This window comes from Thalassophryne amazonica, chromosome 1, assembly GCF_902500255.1.
Source record: "Thalassophryne amazonica chromosome 1, fThaAma1.1, whole genome shotgun sequence".
Lineage (NCBI taxonomy): Eukaryota > Metazoa > Chordata > Actinopteri > Batrachoidiformes > Batrachoididae > Thalassophryne > Thalassophryne amazonica.
Window position 1 is genome coordinate 139,401,139 of NC_047103.1, and position 22,885 is coordinate 139,424,023.

Here is a 22,885-nt window from a genome sequence, read left to right on the forward strand (position 1 = left end):
GATGCAGGTGTTAGCTTTGGGGATGAAAATTTACAGGGTGATTCCATCATTTATTCCTCAGAGTTGAGTGAGTCCATATTTTTTTTCCCTCTGCTTGGTCTAAAAAAGTAACCGTTACTGACTGCCACAATTTTTTTTCCTGATTTCTTATAGTGTTTCTTAAAGCCAGATAGTTGCCATATGAAATGACTTTAGTTTTGTGTCATGTCTGTGATCTGCTTTTTTTCTACAAAATTAAACAACTGAATGAATATCCTCCGAGGCCGGTGATTCCATAATTTTTCCAGGGGTTGTAGAATGAAGGAGAGACTCATTCGTGAGTCCATCTCCACCACTACAGAGGGGCCCTCCTTCTCAAGGAGGCTTTACCTCTCCACCACCAACAGGACATTGGGACCAGTTAAAGGTCCTCAGATTTACCGGATACAGGTTCACAACTGTTCTTTTAAGGTTATAGTTCTTATTGTTAAATGTGTTCTTCGTGGCAGTGTGACAGTCTTTTTTTGTTAAAGATGCAACTTAATCCTTTGAATATAATATCACTTAACGTAAATGGATTGAATAATCCAATATAAAGAAAAAAGGCTCTCAGTAAGTTTAAAAAAGAAAAAGCTGAAGTAATCTACTTGTAAGAAACACATCTCATAGACAAAGAACATGAAAAATTAAAAACTATGGGTTATAAAAATACTTTTTTTTAGTTCATTTAAAGAAAGTATTAAAAGGGGAGTTACAATCTTAATCTTAATAATATCAAATTTGAATGTATAAAAGAAGCAAAATATAAGGAAGGCAGATATATTATGATTAAAGGGAAGTTAGAGGAAGAACTGGTTACATTATTAAACATATATGCCCGCCCAGAGTCAGATAAATCTTTTTATAAATTAGTATTTGATATCATTACTCAGGAGTCAGATGGGATATTAATTAGTGGAGGTGATTTAAATATTGTTATGAATCACTCTTTGGACACTACTAACAAGACAAGAGGCAGTAAAACCAATATAGCCCGCTTCATAAATACATGTTTGAAAGAATTGCGAATAATGGATGTCTGGAGGGAGTCCCATCCATTGAAAAAGGACTACACATTTTATTCAGCCCCACATTCGATCTACACGAGAATAGACTATTTCTTAATGAATAATGAAGATAGATTCAGAATAGTAGAATGCAAGATAGGCACAGCTGACCTGTCTGACCATTGCTCACTACACCTGACTGTAAACTTAAATAGGAGAACCAAGATTACAAACTGGAGATTGAACATTGGATTGCTAAATGATTAAAAAAAAAAAAAAAAATTGTGGAAAAAATAAGAAAAGACATTGAAATATATATAAACGAAAATGACCAGGGAGGAATAGATCCTACAATATTGTGGGATGCTATGAAGGCAGTAATACGGGGTAAACTAATATCAATAGCTTCATATAGTAAAAAAACAAAACTAAAGGAGTACCAAGAAACTGCAAAGGAGCTGCAAAAACTCGAAGAACTGCATACGAAGACAAACGACACAAATACATTGATAAAAATCAAGGAAGTAAGAACTAAGATTGATAATATACTAACAATGGAAGTGGAAAAAAATTAGATTTCTAAAACAGACTTATAATGAAGGAGGCCCGAAAGCAACTAAATCACTAGTGAGGCAATAAAGAAACAAACAACAGCTCAATACAATTTTAAAAATTAGAGACCCTATATCAAAATCATTAAAGTTTAATCCAGAAGAGACTGAGAGGGCATTTGAAGAATACTATACAAATCTATATAAACAACCTAGAGCTGCTGATGACGAGACAATTAAAACATTTCTAAATTCATTAGATCTTCCAAGTATAGGAAATTCACAATACTAAAATTTGTTCTGAGATTACACAGAAAGAATTAGAAGATGCAGTTAAAAGAATGAAACAGTGGTGGGCACACTTCCGATAATCTGATAACAGATAATTATTGAAGATAATGTTTTCAGTATCCGATTATCTTTTTAGATAACTTTAAAAACCATTATCAGACCAATTATCTTTCGATTAATTTTTGGCTAATAACTTTTAAACCAATAAACAAAATAAAAAAGATTAACAGTGACAAGCATTTTTAAAATTAGTTTAGCACCCACCTGTTAAAAGTTTTGTAACAGACACATAGTTATAACTTTTGCAAACAGAAAAGAACTGCTTGTATAAAAAGCCTCAATCCTGTGCAAACAAAGGAAAAACAGCCCCAGAAAAAAAAAAGAAAAAAAACAAAACATTTCCTTTAACACTATACCAATATGCGGGCAATATGACCTAAGTCATCCAGAGGCATACATTTTTAACTTATGGTTCAAATTTTAACCAAACTAATTTTGGACAAGTTATTTAAAATTACTGTCATGTCTGAAGTTTCATAAAGTAAAAATATCAGATATATGTTTTAGTTTTAAAGTAATGTGCTAATTTGTAAGGTTTTGTGAGCACATGCTCTGCCCCGCAGTGCATTTTGGGTAGGATGATGTAATCTCAGTACGTCACGACAGGACAAATGCATTTCAGACACTCTGTTCAGGCTCCACGGACAACAGCATTAAACTCTAGTGCCGAAAACTCTCTTGAATATATTCTCTGCGTTTATAGATGATTTTTTAAATTGCATTTGTTAAATTCCACACATTTTAAATGTGAGCAGACAGGGATTATCTAGAATTTGTTTTGAAAGCCTCTACTGCCATTTAGCATCTACTGGCCAGTAGTGTTCATGGCAGTGTCTGGACACCAATAGATGGCAGTGTTCTATTTATTTTGACCCCGGTTATGTCAGATGATTGTCAAATCAACTTTTTTGCTTTGCAAATGGCTTTTTTTTTTTACAAATGAAGTTTAAGAACAAAGCTGCAAAATAATAATAATAATAATAATAATAATAATAACAACATTATTACAAGACAGCTCTGCAGTGTTTGCACAGGCACAGTGTGAATGGTTGGATGCTGCTTGTAGCTTTCAGCAGCAGGATAACCTCATGACGGCCGACCACAATAATATATCAAACAGGTTTGATTCTCATTCGACGATACAATCGGCGATCAGGAGGTGGTCGTCAGATGTTGACCACAGCTTGATACTCAATGAACACTACACGATGCAGGATGCACGATTAACCTGAAACTTGGTCCAAAAAATTCCTGCATGAAAAATCATCTCGCACACTGTAAAGCATGTTTTACAACATCAAATGAATGTTGTAAAGAGAGAATGTGGAGAGAATGTGCGCAAACATGCGCACATTCTCTCCACATGCAAAACATTTTGCGATGACACTTCCAGGGCTCCGTAAAAATGCCTGTTTTTACAAATAAAAAAATGGAATATTTTACAAAAGCACATTAAAACACCAACACACGACAGACGTCACATTAATGTGTTGGTTTACATAATGAATGACTGAACCAATCAGTGTTTAGCAGAGGCACGTTTACCCAGAATCCTTTGCGATCTGTCTCTTTGTTACAAAACGTCAGAATTAGTGCATTATTCAACATTAAAAGATATATGTTATATTTTAACTTTGTACAAATGACAGAATTGACATTAATGGAGTTATTCTATCGGTATTAATGTTATTTATAAATCAACACCATAACTCAATATGACTTTATTTTTCAAGACCTCCGCATGACAGGAGCTTTGTCATTGGTAGAGAGCTTGGTTTATGGTTGTTCTTAGGGTGTTGCTGTGTTGGGAGGGCTCTAATAAACAAGATCTTCCAGCAGGGGTGGAATGTTGAAAGAAAAAAGTGTGGTTTTATTGTTTGGGTCTCGGGGTGCCTCTATGCTCAGAACACTAGTAAACAAGAGCTTCCAGCAGGGGCACACTGTTGAAAGAAAAAAGTGTGGTCTTATTGTATGGGTCTGTTGTTATTTTTAATATTATTAGAAGCTATTAAATTTGTTTTAGCAGTAGTTATAAGTGTGCCCGAGATAATATTGGAATTTATCTGTTATCGGTTATCTGTAACTTCTGATACATTTTTGGGTGGTTTATTGTTTTATCTTTATCGAAGATAACTTTTCAGTTATCTGATTATCTGTTATCGAAGTTAATTTTTTGGTTATCTGTGCCCACCACTGGAATGAAACCTAATAAAGCTCCGGGGACTGACAGATTTCCCGTAGAATGGTATAGGACCTTCAAAAAAGAACTTAATCCAATGTTGCTAGTATCATTTAATCAGACACTAAAGAATGGAAAACTTCCTCCATCATGGAACGAGGCCATAATCACTGTCATACCCAAGGAAGGCAATACTGAGAATACTGTGATAACTATAGACCAATATCAATACTAAATTGCAATTAGAAAATATATTTATCAATCATATCTAATAGATTCCAAACCTTTTATATCAGACAAAGAATAGACAAAGCTCAATCTGGCTTTATTAATGGGTGGCAGACCCATGACAATATTAGGAGGACCTTACATGTAATTGAAGAAATCCAGAAAAAAGAGGATAGTGCAATATTATTAAGTTTAGACACCGAAAAGGCTTTTGACAGCATTAGTTGGAGATTTCCGTATATTTGTCTTGAGAAATTTGGTTTAAATTCACAATCCGTCACATTTATCAAAACATGTTACCAGAATCCTAAGGCAATAACTAAGATAAATGGTAGTCTTTCAAATTGGTTCAAACTTGAAAGGTCCACAAGACAAGGCTGTTGCCTCTCCCCTACTCTATTTGCTATATTTATTGAACCCTTGGCCCAAGCAATAAGGCAGGCCGAGGTAATCAAAGGAGTTAAAAATCTGAGAAACTGAACATAAAATTGGATTATTCACAGACAAAGTCTTAATATACCTAAAACGACCAGAAACATGTCTCCCTAAATTGATGAACCTTTTAAAACTTTTATGGTCACCTGTCAGGGTACAAATTGAATATAATGAAGACTCAAGTTTTGTCTCTCAATTATAGTCCATCAACAGATATGATTAAACAATACAACTTTAAGTGGGTGAAAGAATCAATCAGTTATCTGGGTATAACAATTACAAGCAACCTAATCAATCTGTATAAAACAAATTACATTCCCCTTAATCAGAAAATATACAAAGATATGGAGAAGTGGGAAATATTGTTACTTGATATGAATGCAAGAATCAATATAATTAAGATGAATGTATTACCTAGAATTTTGTATCTGTTCCAATGTTTGCCAGTGCCAGTACCTACCACACAATTTGTGCAGTGGGATAAAAAAATCTCAAGATTTATTTGGAATGGGAGAAGACCAAGAATCAAATATGCAACACTTCAAATACCAAAGAAAGAAGGAGGATTGGCACTGCCAAACCTTCAGAATTATTACTATGCCGCACAGATGAAACCCTTGATTTGCTGGTGTACCATTGACTGTTCTACTAAATGGAAGGAAATAGAATTAGATACGGGGGGGTATAAGAGCCATGATAACCAATAAGAAAATGTTTAAAGAAAATGACAAATATTTACATTCACTAAGATGGCGAGCAAAATTAAGATCTTTATTTGGTTGGCATACAATACAAACTTCAAACCAGGAATTATGAACTCAAAATTTAAGGAATGGTCAAACAGAGGACTGACTATGTTTAGTAAATTAATCAAAAGAGGGGAAATTAAGACCTTTCAGACTCTACAAAGAGAATTTGACTTGGACAAACAAGACTTTTATATGGATGTTCAGATTCGGGACTATTATCACAAGGAAATAAGACCAGGTCTCACAGGGGAAATAAATACAATTACAGAAGTTTTAAGTAATGCATACAATAATATGTCTGGAAAAGTAATTTCAAAATTGTATCAAGGCTTGGTAGGCAAAAGTAAAACTTCAACATTATACATAAGAGATAAATGGAAAGAAAGAACTAAAGATGGAAATAAGTGATGAGATGTGGTATGACATCTGTGAAATGTAACATGACACATCGAGTTCTAAAATGTGGAAAATGTTCTGTTGGAAAAATATTGTACATTTTTTTCATTACTCCAAAGATAAAGAAGACTTCATTGTCGGCACATCAACCTTGCTGGAGATTGTGTGGAAAGCAGGATGTTAATCACACACATATATTTTGGCATTGTATTAAGTTGACAAGTTACTGGAATAATGTTTGGAAAGAATTAAAATACATACTTGGATATGAGCTACCCAAAACATGTACAGTATTGTAATTAGGATATTTAACAGATATTGCAATCCCAATTAAAGACCGAGACTTGGTGAAGATTCTTTTGGCAGCCATAAAAAAGCAATTACATGAAAGTGGTACAAGGCCACCGCTCCCACCTCAGACAATTGGAGAGAAATAGTGGATGACATTTATAATATGGAAAAACTTACACATATCATAAGACTACAGCTACCAATATTTGAAGAGCTGTGGAAAAAATGGACAGAATTTAAACTTCGAAGAAGAAATCTACGATCTATCTAAGATTTCTATGTGAATAAGTAATATGTTGTCACATGCCACTTTGTTTTGTTGTGATATTGTTCTTTTAAATGTGTTTTGTTATGTTATAATGAAAAAAAATGATGAGTATAAAAAAGGAGCAAATATTTGCACAAAAACAACAAAGTCTGTCAGTTTGAATATCTTGTCTTTGTGGTGTATTCAATTAAATATAGGTTGAAGAGGATTTTTAAATCGTATTCTGTTTTTATTTTCATTTTAAACAACATCCCAACTTCATTGGAATTGGGGTTGTACATAAAAAAAATGAATTTGCCAGTGCAGAGCTAGCCCCACTCATGTGCCACCAATCACCACCAAAGACTATGTTAAAATTGTCTCATTAATATTTGTAAATGCATGCAGGGTGATCTACAAATAATCATTGATTTGCAAATGTGTTCAGATATCCACAAATGCAAATTTCATATTTGTAACTTGTAAATTGGTCTTTGCAAATAATGTATTTGCAAATATAAAACTTAATTTGTAAAAAAAAAAAAAAATACATTTGTAAAACTGGAAATTGTATTTGTGAATTGAGTTTCAGCATTTGTGGATCGCTTTCCTCTGCGACGTCATTTTGAGACATTCTTTTCGCGAACACAGATCCACAAACAAATGCCGACGGATTCACAAATGTACACTGGCTATCCACTAGATGGCAGTGGCGGGGGTGTTAGCACAGGCATATATATGAATAGACCCCGCATTGGTTGCTGTGGCGCAAGAAATGCGGCCGCCATCTTGGAAGGGGAGTCCTACCAATTAGTCCTATTGTAAACAAAACAAGTCCACAAAGTCACAGAAGATGCCTGCCCACTGTGCGGCCTATTTTTATTCACATAGGTGGACTATTGGCAGCAGGGATGGGGGGATTACTTTTCACAAGTAAGATTGAACATTATTATTGTATTTTGTGAATAGAATATTACTTACTGTACAATGTTGTACAGTAAGTAACTATAGTTTAGTGCCGGAGGCTAACTGAGACATAACAGCTATATTACAACTGACGAAATAATGCTCCTGTCGAAATAAAATAAATATTACTGGTATAACAATGATCAGCTAATTTTACACAGGTGGCAGAGACTGCATTATTCACATGTAGCTAATTATTTCACTCTAAAACAGTATATGTTACCTCTCGTGTCTCAAACCCAGCCACTTACATCCTTAAAAATCCTGAAAACAGAATATCTGATTGTAGAATAGTTTGCAAAACAAGTTTACTCACAATTTTCAGCAGCTTTGGTTCATTATCTGTAGATATGCATTAAAATAGGAGTTTTGTTGAAGAAAGTAGGAGGAAGTAAATAAGTAAACATTTCTACAGTGTTTTTTGTAGGCTCTCCAAAATTGGCCATTTTTGTTTTGAAGGTTTCCCAAAGACAAAGATGTCCGGAAGACATGGGAAGTAGCAGTAAGGAGAGAAGGATTCACTGCAAATGATTCTTCTGTGTTGTGCAGTGAACACTTTAAGAATGATGATTTCGACAGGACAGGTCAGATTGTCTGACTGCGGGATGGTGTTATTCCATCCATCTTCAGCTTCCCGGTTTACCTCCAAAGAGTAGGTGTGGGCTTTAGTGTTAAAAATGTGCTATATATATATATATATATATATATATATATATATATATATGTATGTATGTATGTATGTGTGTGTGTGTGTGTGTGTGTGTGTGTGTGTGTGTGTGTGTGTGTGTGTGTGTGTGTGTGTGTATATGTCTGTCTGTCTATCTCTCTATCTTCATTGCATGTGAGTTTGAATGATTTGTCTATAATACTAAATACATTTCCCACTTTAGGACAATGCCGAATGGGTTGTCTGAGAAATGTTGGCACTCTTACTATAAATGGTCTAAGTATTTCATTCTGGAGTGTGAGGTCTACATTTTCTTTTTTTATTTGATTAGAAAACAAAGTAAGGATTACAAAAATGTTATTGAGTGTATATATAGTCAATTGAATTCATATCACAATTTACTTCAATATTCTGAAATGCAAAAAATTAAGGCAATGCACCCTATAGGTATATCAGAATATATTACTTTTAACCCACTATAAATATTAAAATTACATACATTGAACCATGTGCCCTGCCTCATGGCTACATGCATTGCATGCATTTGAAACAAAAAAAAAATTGTGAAAATCCATTTTGTATACAGCAAGTTATGATTGATTAAACGCACTGACACTTCATTGCGCCTGTCAAATAGATGACACTGAGCGGAGCGGGTGCCCCTTCTAAGATGGTGGCCCTATGGCTCGCCAGTAGGAAGCAGCGGCCCCCTTTCCCATGATGAAATCCGCGGATTGAGCTTGCCACATCAATTAATGGAACCACACTGCCATCTAGTGCCAGTGTGCATTTGTGAATCCATCGGCATTTGTTTGTGGATCTGTGTTCGTGAAAAGAATGTCTCAAAATGACGTCGCAGAGGAAAGCGATCCACAAATGCTGAAACTCAATTCACAAATACAATTTCCAGTTTTACAAATGTAATTTTTTTTTTTTTACAAATTAAGTTTTATATTTGCAAATACACCATTATTTGCAAATACCAATTTACAAGTTACAAATATGAAATTTGCATTTGCGGATATCTGAACACATTTGCAAATCAATGATTATTTGTAGATCACCCTGCATGCATTTACAAATATTAATGAGACAATTTTAACTCCATAAAAGACAGACTAAAATGCCAACACTGCCTCCGGGTGAACAACAGGAGTGACAGTCCTCCTGTGGGCCAGGACTGTGTGCACTCTGTCTTGTGTTGGACAGGAATTGTTTTTGAGTGACACAAATAATTTGTGTGGCATCTTATTGTTCTTGGCATCTTAAAACACCTGAATCATTTCCTGCTTCAGTTGGATGCTTTGGTGACATTTTATGAAAATAAAAGACTGCATCCACTGGAAACTGTGAGATTCCTTTTTTTTTTTTTCCTCATGACTTATGCCCACAGAAGCAGGTCTGGTTTGGAATTTGGGAGAAACTCCTAGTTATATCAGCTGTGATGATGGATAACTTAATTTATTCTGCAGGGTCAAAGCAAAGATTGTATTTGCAGAGGTGCAAAGTGTTCCAAAAATTGTTGTCATTGTGTCTCTCTTAAAATTATAAGTGCTGAGGTCTTTCAATCCCAAAGGGAACCCATGCAAGAAGGTTGATGCCCACACCTACTATCAATAATATCCTTATGATTAGCTTCATCTCCCTTTTGAGGAATTGTATTTCTCACAAAATACACTTTTGTAGATATAAAACTCTCCTGAGATACCAAATTTATGGGTGTGGGCTGTACGATTATTTATTAAGATTATGTTAATATGACGTGTGTGACTGTTGATGGCCGACAAAATCGATATCCTATGCTGTTAAAATGTTAAAAGTGCAGAGGGTGAGTTTTCAGTTCTGTGTTCTGGCATACGACTGCTAGTTTTCTCACACATTTATTTTTATGTTACAGCCTGGACATCTCCGTTCAGCTGTCTATAAGAACAGGTGGCGGTTTGTCAACAAATCTTGTGATGTAATCTTGATGCAACGTGAGCTGATGTCTTTTACTGTCCTGTCAGCTGGCAAGGCTCAGTGTGGTGTACGGTACAGCTTCAGATTTCAGGTACAACTTTTGATTTAATTTCTGGATTAGATCTGACATAGAGTATGTTGATTATATCTGAAGATTATACATTGAGTGTCTTTTCTTCATTTTTATTTTGATAATTATGGCCTACATCTAAGAAAAAAAAAAGAAAATGTATCGCAAAATTTCACACAGAGAATCCATAAGGTACTTGGATTCTGTGGCTCTCCAGTCTACCTCAAGACTCTTTGATCTTGATTTCCAAAGCAAATGCAAAATTTACTTTCGGTCAAAAAGAGGCCTTTGGACGACTCAGCTATGGTCCAGTTCTTTGATCTTTAGTCCAGCTAAGACACTTCTGACATTGGTTCAGGAGTGGCTTGACAGTAAGAATACAACATTTGTTGTGTATTTCCTGTATAGTCTGGCATGGTGGTGTTTGATGCACTGATTCCCGCCTTAGTCAGTTCCTTGTGAAGCTACCTCAAGTTCTTGAATCAGTCTCATCAAGGTTGCAGTTCATCCCTGTTGCTTGTACCTGTTTTCCGACCACACCTTTCCCCTTCCAGTCAACTTTCCATGAATATGCATTGGTACAGCACTCTGAGAACAGCCAGCACTTTGACCAATGACCTTCTGTGGCTTACCCTCCATGAGGCGGGTGTCAATGAGTGTCTTCTGGACAACTGTCAAGTTGTCTTCCCCATTACTGTGGTTGTGTGTACTGAAGCAGACTGAGAGATTGCTAGTGATCTACTGCATATATAGGGAATTAGTCATTCTTGAAGTTAAATATTCTAATATTTTTTAATGTTATTTTTCTTTATTTTTTTGGAGCTGAAATTAAAATAAAAATAAATGCTGGAAAGATTTTAGTTTATATGTAATGAGTCGAATATGTAAAAATTTCACTTACTGAAATAACTGACCACAATATTGAACTTTTTCATGAAATTCAATTTTGGCTGCGATGGACATTTTTGTTATACACACCCAGATGCAATTTCTCTAAGACTGCCAGGGAAGCTCAGCTTCCCCTAAAAAGCCAAACAATTAAATGGTTTGTTAACATGTCATTGATTACAAATGCATTTGAACACATTCGTCTTGAAGAAGAGTTTGTTCAGAATCAGCTACTTATCACAAATTGACTGACTCTATTTTGTTAACTTCTCATCTTTAACGGTATGTGGTCATTGCATTTGCCTGTAGAAGCCGAGCACTGGATAAATGATAGAGGTGGGCAGATCAATAATATCCTAATATCAATACCAAAATTACCAAAATTCCCGGTATTGCCCACCTCTAATAAATGACACAATTTTGTCCCGCCCCGGATGCTCAGCATCTCTGGGGTGAAATGTAGCTGTAGGTGGGCCTGGATGCTGAACCTCCACATGATTGGACAATCAGTCAAAAGGCTGAATCCCGTTTTGACAGCTATTTTGAGATCTAAGCATGTGGGAATTCATTTGCACATTTTTGTGTATTTATGCATTTTAAATTTATGCCAAAGTGTTTTTTGCATGAGCTATAAAGGCACACATTAGATATCCAGCCCAGTCTCATGTTTTTTTGTTTGTTTGTTTTGTTTTGTTTTGTTTTTTTTGTTTGTTTCTTTCGTGCACCCATCACAAAATGAGTCAAATTTTTGTGACTTTTTTAAACTCACTATTACTAACCCTACTCCTACCACCAACTCTAACCATACCCACCTAACCCCCCACTTCACTTTTAATTTTGTGCAGCCATCATGGAATGAATTAGAATAAATTTGTGCTGCCGTGACAAAAATAAGCCGTTTTTCATCACAATATCACGAATCAATAGATTAATGTATATTTCATGCTGCTGAATCATGACTTGCCGTGAGACTGGGTTATAGATATCAGTGCTACCAAAAAAAAAAAAAAAAACTTGTACCACAGCCATACAAAATTAGTCAAAATTTGCACAAAGTCGATAGAAATGGACAAAACTTGTGATTTGGATGCCAGGAACATTCACAGAGAAGCAGGCATCAAGTGCTGGATTAGACATTGTGTGAGAAGATCCAGGTGAGTTACTCTCCGCTTTGTTCTTCAGTAAGTTAGCGTTTAAAGGTCATCGCATGTTAGCATCCTGGTTTGCAACAGAACATCAAAGTAGTCATGATTTTAAGTCTGATGTAGTAATAATTAATGGTTGTTAATGTATTTTTTGATGAAAATTAGTGAAGGAGAAACTGAAGCGTTTTGAACCACTGAATCAATATGAAGTAATGGTTCAGTGTTTCGAAACTTTTGATAAAATTAGATATGGCACCATCTGCTGGCCAATCTTTAACATAACATTTGCATGGAACAATAAAGGACGATGTCATGAAACAGTCAGGCTCTGTTATGTATGTTTAATAATAAAGGTTCTATGTGCTCCTTGAATTTTTTTATGATTTTTTTTAAAACATTAATAATATACTTGTGTTATAATGTAATTGTGTCATCATAAAATACTGTATGTAATAGATATATAAATTGAGAAATGTTTCTTCAACTAGGGACTGTTATAACCATTTTACATATTTGAATTTATATATAAATAAATTGTTAAATTTTATGATGTAAGCTATAAAATTCCATCAGCCAAGACCATCAGCTGCCACTGTACAAACCATACGCTGTTAAATGTGCAGGGAATCAAGCAAAAAAGCACAAAAAATAACAGACAAACTTTCATACAGGTGCTAGTTTGCTCGCACATTCATTTAAATGTGTTCGTTACAACTTGGACATCTGTATGCAGCTGTTTATAAGAACAGGTGGCAGTTTGCTGAAAAATCTTGTGTCATAATCTTGATGCAGTGTGAGCTGATGACTTTTACTGTTGTGCCAGCTGGCAAAGCTCGGTGTGCTGTACAGTATACGTTCAGCTTTCAGCTACAACTTTGGATTTCATCACTAGATTAGTTCTGACATACAGTATGTTGATCATACTTGAAGATTATGTATTGTGTGACTATGGGAGGATCTTTTCACTGACTGCTGGAAGAACAGGGAAATTCTGACACCTTTGTCCACCATCAAAAGACAAGCATGGCAGTACTGAGAGGTCTGTTAAGTCCTAAGCTCACTGATGTGTGGATATTAGGATCTCATTTTAAATAGCTGATTTTTTTTTTTTTTAGGCCAGGCCATCCTGACTAAAAAAAGGTGACCTTCATCTTAATTGAATATCATCTCAGATGTTGGCCGCGAATATTTGCTCCCTGCCGATAATGCTACAGCCCCTCTACCTTCCCTGTTTGATGTATGCATTTGCTAAAGCTGCTGCCTCGCAATCATCAATGTTGGAACAGTTTGTTGAACTTGTCCCTTTCTTAAAGCTCTTACAGATTACTGATAAATAATTCATTGGGCATATAAAACAACAAAAATGCAGGACGAGTAATTTAAAGGGGTATGCCAGTATTTTTCAACCTGAGCTCTGTTTCCTGATGCTTTAGTGTTCATGTTTTCCCCCTGGACAAAAACTAATTATGGTATTGATTTAGAACACAGCGATGAGCAGGATTCTGTGAGACCAAGCCCCTTATCAGAAATCGCGTTGCAGGGGCAGATCTAGGTTTCTTAGAATGGGGGGGTTGATTGTGGGGTGCTGGAGCATGCCACGCAGAAGATTTTTAAATTAAGGATGCATTTTCCTGCAATCTCAGGCAATTCAAGGATGTACTTTGGAGATTTGGAACAAAGAATTGCTATAATTTTATAAACAAGTTAAAATGGATGATGGCAGCACGGTGGCTTAGCGGTTTGCACTGTTGCCTCACAGCAAGTAGGTCATGGGTTCAATTCCCACCTGTGGCCTTTCTGTGTGGAGTTTGCATGTTCTCCCCATGTTTGCGTGGGTTTCCTCCGGGTGCTCTGGTTTCCTCCCACATCCAAAGACATGCAGGTTAGTTAGGTGGATTGGAATATTTAAATTGTCCATAGATGTGCGAGTGGTTGTGAATGTGTTTGTTTCTGGCCCTGTGACAGACTGGCATCCTGTCCTGGGTGTACCCTGCCTCACGCTCGATGACTGCTGGGTTAGGCTCCAGCCCCCCAGGACCCTAAATTGGACTAAGCGGTTGTGTGTGTGTGTGTGTGTGTGTGTGTGTGTGTGTGTGTGTGTGTGTGTGTGTGTGTGTGTGTGTGTGTGTGTGTGTGTGTGTGTGAGTGAAATGGATGATACATAAAAAAATTCTTCAGAGCAGAACTAGCCCTACAAATGTGCCACCAAACACCACCAAAGACAGACTAACATGCCAGCACTGCCTCCAGGTGGACAACAGGAGGAGTGACACTCCTCTTGTGAGTCAGGACTGTGTGCACTCTGTTTTGTGTTGGACAGGAATTGTTTTTTGAGTGGCACAAATAATTTGTGTGGCATGTTATTGTTTTGTAAATAGTTGGATTTCCTGCATTTTAATGTAAATTGTTGTATATAACTTTGTTGTTTGCAACATTTGAACATGTTTTTTGAAATTTACATTTTATATTTGCATTCTAATTTATAAAAAATGGCTTGTTAGACATGTTTCTGTTTTCACAGTTAAAAAAAAACATGTTTTTCTATTTGGATTTTCTGTTTTGTATGAATTTTGGGTCATTGTGTGACATTAAGTAAAAATGAAAGAAACTGTAAAGTCGCACAGGTTGTGTTGAAAAAAAATCACATCAAACAAAGCAAAGTAAACAGTTATTAAGGAAAATTATGTAAGTAAAACCAAAAGTATTCAAAATAGTCAATTATACCATGGACCCCAGAGGGTTAAACTTTAGGCTGGCAAGTTGTAACATAACCATTTCATTTTTGGTTGCAGCTCAAGGCAGGGAGGGAGAGGGTGGGGGGTTAGATCCACCAGTGCCTTGGAGGCAGGTGCAACCGGATGACAGTGTGGCTAAGGTTAGCAGCTGGCTTTCTTTACATTTAATGAGGTAAACATGCATCCATTTATCTCCACATGCATCCTCTTAGACACATTGCTACTAGATACCGAAAGAGGTTTTCTGCGTCTAGTGGCAAAAAGAAGTAATTTCGTGTTTGTGATTTTAGCTTGTCCATAACAATTGCTATATTTTCCAAACTGTGTTGCACTTTTTCTTTTTTTAATATGTCAAAAAATATAGTATTGTCTATACCCACAAGACAGCAGTGTCTATATGCATGACAAACTACTCCTATATACTGATCTAGATCAAGCTCTGTATGACCTAAGCTTTGGTGTGGAAAGTACAAATAATACACAATTAAGATGGATGTCAACTGCTGAAAAGAGAAGAAAAAGCTGTGAATAAGGAAGACATGCCGATTAGTCATGCTCTCAAACTGAAAGATCGTGTTCTTGAATAGAGAGCGGTAATACCCCTCAAACACTCTTGAATAAAGAGAGGATAACCTTCATATCACTCTGTACTTGACCTGTATTTACTTTTTTGGATAGCCAGAAGTACAACAAGGAGGAAGGCCAGACTAAGGTAAGGCTAAGTATTTTTTTTTTTTTTTATGTATAGTGGTTTTATAAAGCTGGTTTACATTTTGCTCAGATATTAAGCTCATCATTGATGTTTTATGTTAGCGGCAGGAAGTATTTTACTCAGATTTTTGTGCCTCATAAATTGGCCCATTAGTTTCTGCTTGCTAATGCAGTTTTTATGTTATAAATTCTCAGTTTAAATAAATTTTGCTTCTTGTTGGATGAAGCACCACATTTTAAAAGTAAATTTGTTTTATAATTTTGTGACATCTTTTTCCTGTTCCTGATGTAATTTTAACCAGATGTGACATATAGTCTGGAAAATATAATACATTGTGTAGCCAATTAGCTCATGACCATGATTGCTTTCAGGGCAGGTGGCTGCCCGACACCCCAAGCGGCTGGACCTGCAAAGCAGACTCCCAGACTAGGCTTAGGTGTGAGAGAAATCATGGTCTTTATTCCAGGCTCTGGTACGGTACACATGTGATCAGTCAGCCGAGCAGAGGTACAATAAGAGTCAGGCAGATATGCAGTTATGGACGAGCAGGGTTCAGTGGCACAAGCAAACAAAGTCACTGGAGAGGAAGCAAGTGGCATGGTCAAGGAGAACAGAGCAAAAAACACAGTACATGACAAGGCAAAAATCAGGACTGAATAGAGAAAGCTGGAATGTATGCAAAGACAACAAACTGGCTGGGAGGTGTTTAAATAAGGCAGGGGTTAACTAGGTGCATGTGAGAACAATCCAGAAAGGGGTGTGGCTAGTGGACAAAGAGTATACATGGGCAAGATGTTGGGGAAGGGACTGCACAAAGTGGAGTGATGTCAGATACCAAGATGCGAGAACAGGTGCCAAGAGTGTGAGTGAATGGAAACACTAAACAGACTGAATCAAAGTGAGAGACAAGACACGAGGCAGATGCAGTGATGTGAAGTCAGAACATAATCAGATATAAGTGAGAGACGAAGACATAATGGCAGGGGTCTTTAGTGAACCTAATAAAAAGGGAATGAGGGAAAGCTGAGAACAGATGTAATAACAGAATAGAATACTACTATGAACAGGACTTGAGGCATGAACTTGAGGACTAAAAGCGAACCATGATATAATAAGTACAAGAGAAAAACTATATGAGAACTGATCAGAAAATAGAAAATCAGTACTAAAGCAAAACTAAGCAGAAACTGACAAATTAACAGAAAGCAAAGCCCGATATTAAAGTACAACAGAAAACAACAGAAATGAGAACAGCAAAAATAAACAGATGATAGGTAAATGATAATCAAAACAACCTGGCAGAACAAACTAGAATGGAACTGAACAATGGCCAAAGTATGAAAGTAACAAAGAAACAAAGTGGCAAAGCAAAATGGAACATAGAACCACCTGATGAAAATAACCAACTAATAAAACAAAGCAGGAGCTGATGGTGATGAAAAGAAAGGAGGAAAAATGGAATTGAAACCTGAATCTGGCCAAAACCTGACAATTACATTCTGTATCAAGCCAGTGTCCCATTGCCATTTTTGGCCCCAGTTTGTGTTTTGATTTCAAAATCACATGGGAATAGGCTTCAGAATTGCCCAGCAAGATCAAAATTATCAAGTCAATCATTTGAGTCAAAGGTATTGGGATCAATGGTCAAAATTTCAGTTTATCTCTCCAGTTTGCACTACACTTGACACACATGGAGGTGGGTTCTTAAATTGGGCAGCAAGGTCAAAGTTATCAAAAGTCAATCACTGGGGCTTAGGTCATCCCTGCATGTCTGTTTGTTGACCAACTCCTCCCTGGCATTTTGTTGATTTCTACCAAACTTGGTATATCAGTGAACGTTGATCTCAAAACTGCTCTTCAAGAATTCCTTTTGGCAAAGGTCACAGTCAAACAATAATTGCTTTTCCACCCAAATTACAATAAATGTGGTATATGCTTTGGTGGATTCCAGAATTGCCTGGGCAAGGTCAGCCACAGGTCAGTCACTTGGGTAAAAGCCAAGGTCATTGAGGTAAAATGGCAGATTAATGTAGTCCGTACTGTCGCCACCAAGGATACTATTACCTCAGTGAAATTATTATTATATTATTATTATTGGCTGGGGTGGGGGGGGTGGGGTGTATTAGCTGGTGCTTGAAATGTAGGTTTCAGCATCTGGTTCTTTTTCACTCCTTTTGTGAGAAACAATAACAAATTTCAACAAAGGTTGTTAGTTTTATAATCTATTTATTGTTCTAAACAACCAATTTCTTATTTCAATTTAAGCACATTTATCAAAACTATCTCAACCAGAAAAGCCATATAACTCAAAACAGGCTGTAGGAATAACAGTGAAGTCTGACAAGTATTTGTGTTTGGATTAAGTGAGAAATCCATCTGGATATTTCCAGACGCATTTTACATTATGACTGTTGGAAGGCCAACCATCAACTTAGAGGAGTATTATATCAACGGTCTTTTTGAAATTCATTCATTCATTCATTCATTCATTTTCTGCCGATTATCTGGGTCATGGTGGCAGTAGACCTACCATCTCATCCCACATGTCTCTATACTCAGCCAAGTTCTGTTACATTTACTGAGGGATCCAGAGGCATTCCCAAGTCAGCTGGGAAACACAATCCCTCCAGTATGTTCTCGATCTCCCAGTTGGACTTACCTGTAAGACCTCCTGATGGAGACAACCAGGGAGTATCCTCACCAGTTGCCTGAGCCACCTCAGCTGGTTCCATTCGATGCAAGGAAGGAGCAACTCCACTCAAAGTCTCTCCTGGAGTGTAAACCCAGATATCAGACAGTTCAATGACATTTCCGCCACTTGTATACGTGACCATATTTATTCAGCTTTTACCAAGCTGAAGAAAAATGAAACAGAAAAAAACAGAATAGCATCAAAACAGATTGCATTATTGATATAAGCATGCAGTCATTGGCAGGGGAGCATATAGCACCCTGGAATAGGTGGCCAGCATCCATCCATCACCTCATCCTGTTACATTCCAAAAGCAGACTGCAGTGTACTGTGCCAGCTTCAGCCAGGGCATCCCATGGTCAATCCAGTGCCCTGTGGTGCGCAGCCATTAGTCTTGTGTGATGTCATCAGTGCCTCAAACAGAGAGGAAAAAAGCAGAAACAGTCAGCCAGAAATAACTACACCTAAGGGATGAGTTCACCAGCAGTAAATCGACAGGGAACCAGAGACCATACTAAGGTGTTTGCCGGCAGCTAGCCCTGAGCTTCACTAACAGACCCAGAATTTAGATGAAGTGAGGCCATGACATGTTCTGTTGCTAATAAGATGAGTTAAAGGGATAAGAAGCATAGTTCAAATCATACTATGTCAGTAAGCTAGCCATACGAGAGGGAGAAGAAATGCGTTTTCAGTCTGGACTTAAATGTCTGTACAGAATTTGACTATTTTACCTCTGTCGGGACATAATTCCGTAAACAGGGGCATGGTAAGAGAAGGCTCTGTGGCCCTTAGAATTTTTATTCACCCTAGGGACACAAAGTAGTGCTGTGACCTGAGAATGCAGAGCCTGGGCCGGTACGAAGGGTGTAATTATGTCAGGTAGATTGGGAGGTGCTCGTCCATGTATAATTTTATAGGTTAATAGGAGAACCTTAAAATCTGATCTCACCAGGACAGGAAGCTAGACAGGAAGCTAGAAGTGTTGCCAAAATTGTTGCAATGCAGTCTAACTTTCTGCTTCTTGTCAAAACTCTGGCAGCAGCATTTTGAACAAACTGGAGACCCCTAATGCTGGACTGCCGTAAACCAGAGAATAGAACATTGCAGTAGCCCAGTCTAGAAGAGACAAATACATAGATCAGAGTGTCTGCATTAGCTACAAACAAGATGGGATCAATTTTCACTACATTTCTCAGGTTGAAGAAAGTAGTCCTTGTGATATCCCTAATGTGTTGGTCAAAGGACAGTGTGGGACCAAAAATCACCCCAAGGGTCCTCACTTTTTCAGTGTGATGTATGACACACAAGCCTTGGTTAAGCGTTCGCTGGTCAAACTGATGTCAATGTCTCGCTGAATCAAGCACCATCATTTCTGTCTTGTCCGAGTTTAAAAGTAAGACATTGGTGGACATCCAGCTTTTTACTGACACAAGGCAATCCTCTAAAGACTTTGTGTATGAGATTACAGCAGTTATGGCATGTACGAGGTCTGTCCAAAAAGTATCAGACCTTTTTATTTTTTTCAAAAACCTTATGGATTTGAATCACGTGTGCTTGCATGAGCCAACCTTGAACCTTCATGCGCATGTGTGAGTTTTTTTACGCCTGTCGGTTGCGTCATTCGCCTGTGAGTAGGCTTTGCGTGAGCACTGGTCCTCCCCCCTCGTTGGATTTTCATTGCGAGGAAAATGTCTGAATGATTGGAGCAGCGCTGAATCAAATTTTTCCAGAAACTGAGAGACAGCAGGTGGAAACCATTCGGAAGATTCAGATGGCTTTCGGTGGCTTTTCAGTCGAGTGAGTATCCAAGGAATTGTGTAAGAGCTGGACATGTCACAACATGTCCTGTGAGACTTCCAACTTCCGCACGTCTTTCATTACAGAATCTCCTGTAACAGTGGAATGTGCCGAAAAAGTGCTGATGTCCACCTCTTCTGCAATTTCTTTGGTAGTCAGACGAGGTCCTGGATCAACACAGAGTTCACTTTGGAAATGATCTGGTTGTTTCAGCCTGTCGATCGCCGCTCAGAGCACGGCGCACCCTCCGCCATTGTGCGCCGTCTTTAATCCGGTTGTAATGCTCCTTAATCTGTGTGACGCCCAGACTATCCTCACCGAAAGCCGTCTGAATCTTCCGAATGGTTTCCACCTGGCTGTCTCTCACAGTTTCTGGAAAAATTTGATGCAGCAAAGCTCCAAATCATTCAGACATTTTCCTCGCAATGAAAACCCAACGAGGGGGAAGGACCAGTGCTCACACAAAGCCTGCTCACAGGCGAATGATGCAACCGACGGGCGTGAAAAAAACTCACGCATGCGCATGAAGGTTCAAGGTTGGCTCATGCAAGCACACATGATTCAAATCCATATGGTTTTTGAAAAAATAAAAAGGTCTGATACTTTTTGGACAGACCTCGTACAACTGAGTGTCATCAGTGAAGCAATGAAAAGTAACCCCATAATGCTGCAGTATGTGCCCAAGGGGTGCTAAATAAAAAGGAGAAAAGCAGGGGGCCTAATACAGACCCCTATGGAACCTCATTTTTCATGTCACCAAGGTTAGAGGTAGTGTTGTTTTATAGAACGCAATGAGAGTGATTGATTAGGTAAGATGTCAACCATGCAAGGACATTCCCAGTAATCCACAAAATGGTTCTCCAACCTATAAAGTAGAATACGATGATTCACCATATCAAACACAGTAACAGAACTGTAGTGTCAGGACTGGTATTGTTGATGTGTTTTTGCCTTTTATTTTCTGTTTGGGGTTTTTGTCACTGCTTTATCGTGTCTTTCACTTTGGTGCTGGGGGTTGGGTGTTCCCTCTTGTTTTCCATGCCCATTTCTGGATCTTTCTCTCATACCTGCCTCTCATCTCCTACTCATCATTTCATGTATGTAACCATTTTTTTTCTCTCTTGCCAGATCAATGTGCTTTACTGCCTTCACTTCCAGCCTGTCCTCAGTGTTATTGTCTAGTGTATCCCCCACTGTGTTTTTTGACTCTGTCTGTTTTCTGAATCCTGCCTTTCATCTCATGTATTGGTTACCTTGCTGATTGACTGCCTTCTTGTGTACTGGACCCTACAAGTATCCTCAGTAAAACCTTTTGAAAGTCTGAGCTCAGCATTTGTGTCCAGCAATTTTGTGTTACAGACTCGAATAGAACTATCTGGGCAAACATGGACACAGCTGACTCAGAGCCATTTCGTTTGACAGTACACGTGCACAGTCAACAGTTGGCACAGCAAGAGGACAAGCCACCACACTATGTGCTGGTTTCAGTGAACTGGCAAAACAACAAGATTCTGTGATGTCATCGTTAAGCTCTCAGGTCAGACAGCTTGAATGACAGATTGGACAGTCACTCTCTTTCAGCAACACAAGCCAAAAAAACCACAAGCCCGCTTCCGGGTTCATCGGCAGAGCAGCCCGCTCCAGTTTTGCACTCCATTATGTGTAATCAGCTTTCCCATCTGTAATGTTTTTTCCGGGGAGTCCAGAGATGTCAGGCCTTTTATCACACAGTGTGAGTTTCACTTTGAACTGATGTCATTGATGTTTCTGGCATTTATGATATCTCACCTGACTGGATGTGCAGCAGCCTGGGCTACAGCTGAATGGAGCCGACAGTCTGTTTCTTCTCAGTTTTGAAAGGCGGCACGGTCACTGATGAAACTTGTAAGGTGTCAGACTATGCCTTAGACATTTGCAGTGGCAGCCAAGAGTGAATGGAAAATAGCAGCTCTGGCTGATGTTTTTCCTAAGGACTCACTGACAACATCAAGGATCAGCTAATTGCATAGACCTCCCTGAAGATCTGGATGCGCTTATTGTGCTGTCAATCAAGGTGGAAAGGAGAATGTTGGACAGACAACAGAGAGAAACCTGCTCTCAAAGCCACAGGATTGTGCCTTTAAAACGTACAGCTAGTCTGTGCAGTGTTACCACACAGTCCAGACCAACATCTGGACATCGGCAGAGCCCACACTCTGCCAAAACTCAGCTTGCTGGACTTGGACTTCTTCAAACAACTGAACCAAGTTAATTCCAGCCGACAAGAGATGGCAGCTCTGGATACACGTGAGCGACAAAGCCGACGGAGCTATTCACGGAACTTCCAAGGAGGAGAGGGAAGAGAGGTGGGCTAAATCCTAGGCTAAAGGCTTGAGCTGCCAGACCACAGTTGCCAAGTCTGTTACTTGCTAGAGTCTGCTCATAGGCTAAAGCCTAAAGCTATCAGACCTCCGCTACCTCGTCCATTACTTGCTAGTGTCCGCTCGTAAGCTAAAGGCTAGAACAGGGGTGGCCAAGTTCAGTCCTTGAGAGCCACATTCCTGACACTCTTAGTTGTCTCCCTGCTCCAACACACCTGAATCCAATGAAAGGCTCATTAAAAGTCTGCTAACGCGTCTTTCATTGGATTCAGGTGTGTTGGAGCAGGGAGACGACTAAGAGTGTCAGGAATGTGGCTCTCGAGGACCGAACTTGGCCACCCCTGGGCTAGAACTACCACACAATAGCTTCCTAGTCTGTTACCAGCTGATGTCCACTCCTAGGCTAAAGGCTCGAGCTACCAGACCACAGCTGCCTTGTCTG

At 38.2% G+C, this 22,885-nt stretch overlaps 1 long non-coding RNA gene across 1 annotated transcript; it reads left to right on the forward strand.

Annotated features, from left to right (window-relative positions):
* Window positions 1-7,950: 7,950 nt before the first annotated feature.
* On the forward strand, window positions 7,951-22,382 carry LOC117520475. Its single transcript, XR_004563661.1, has 3 exons — window positions 7,951-7,961; window positions 9,913-9,917; window positions 22,193-22,382. It is a non-coding gene; the product is annotated as an uncharacterized LOC117520475 (long non-coding RNA).
* The last annotated feature ends 503 nt before the right edge of the window (window positions 22,383-22,885 follow it).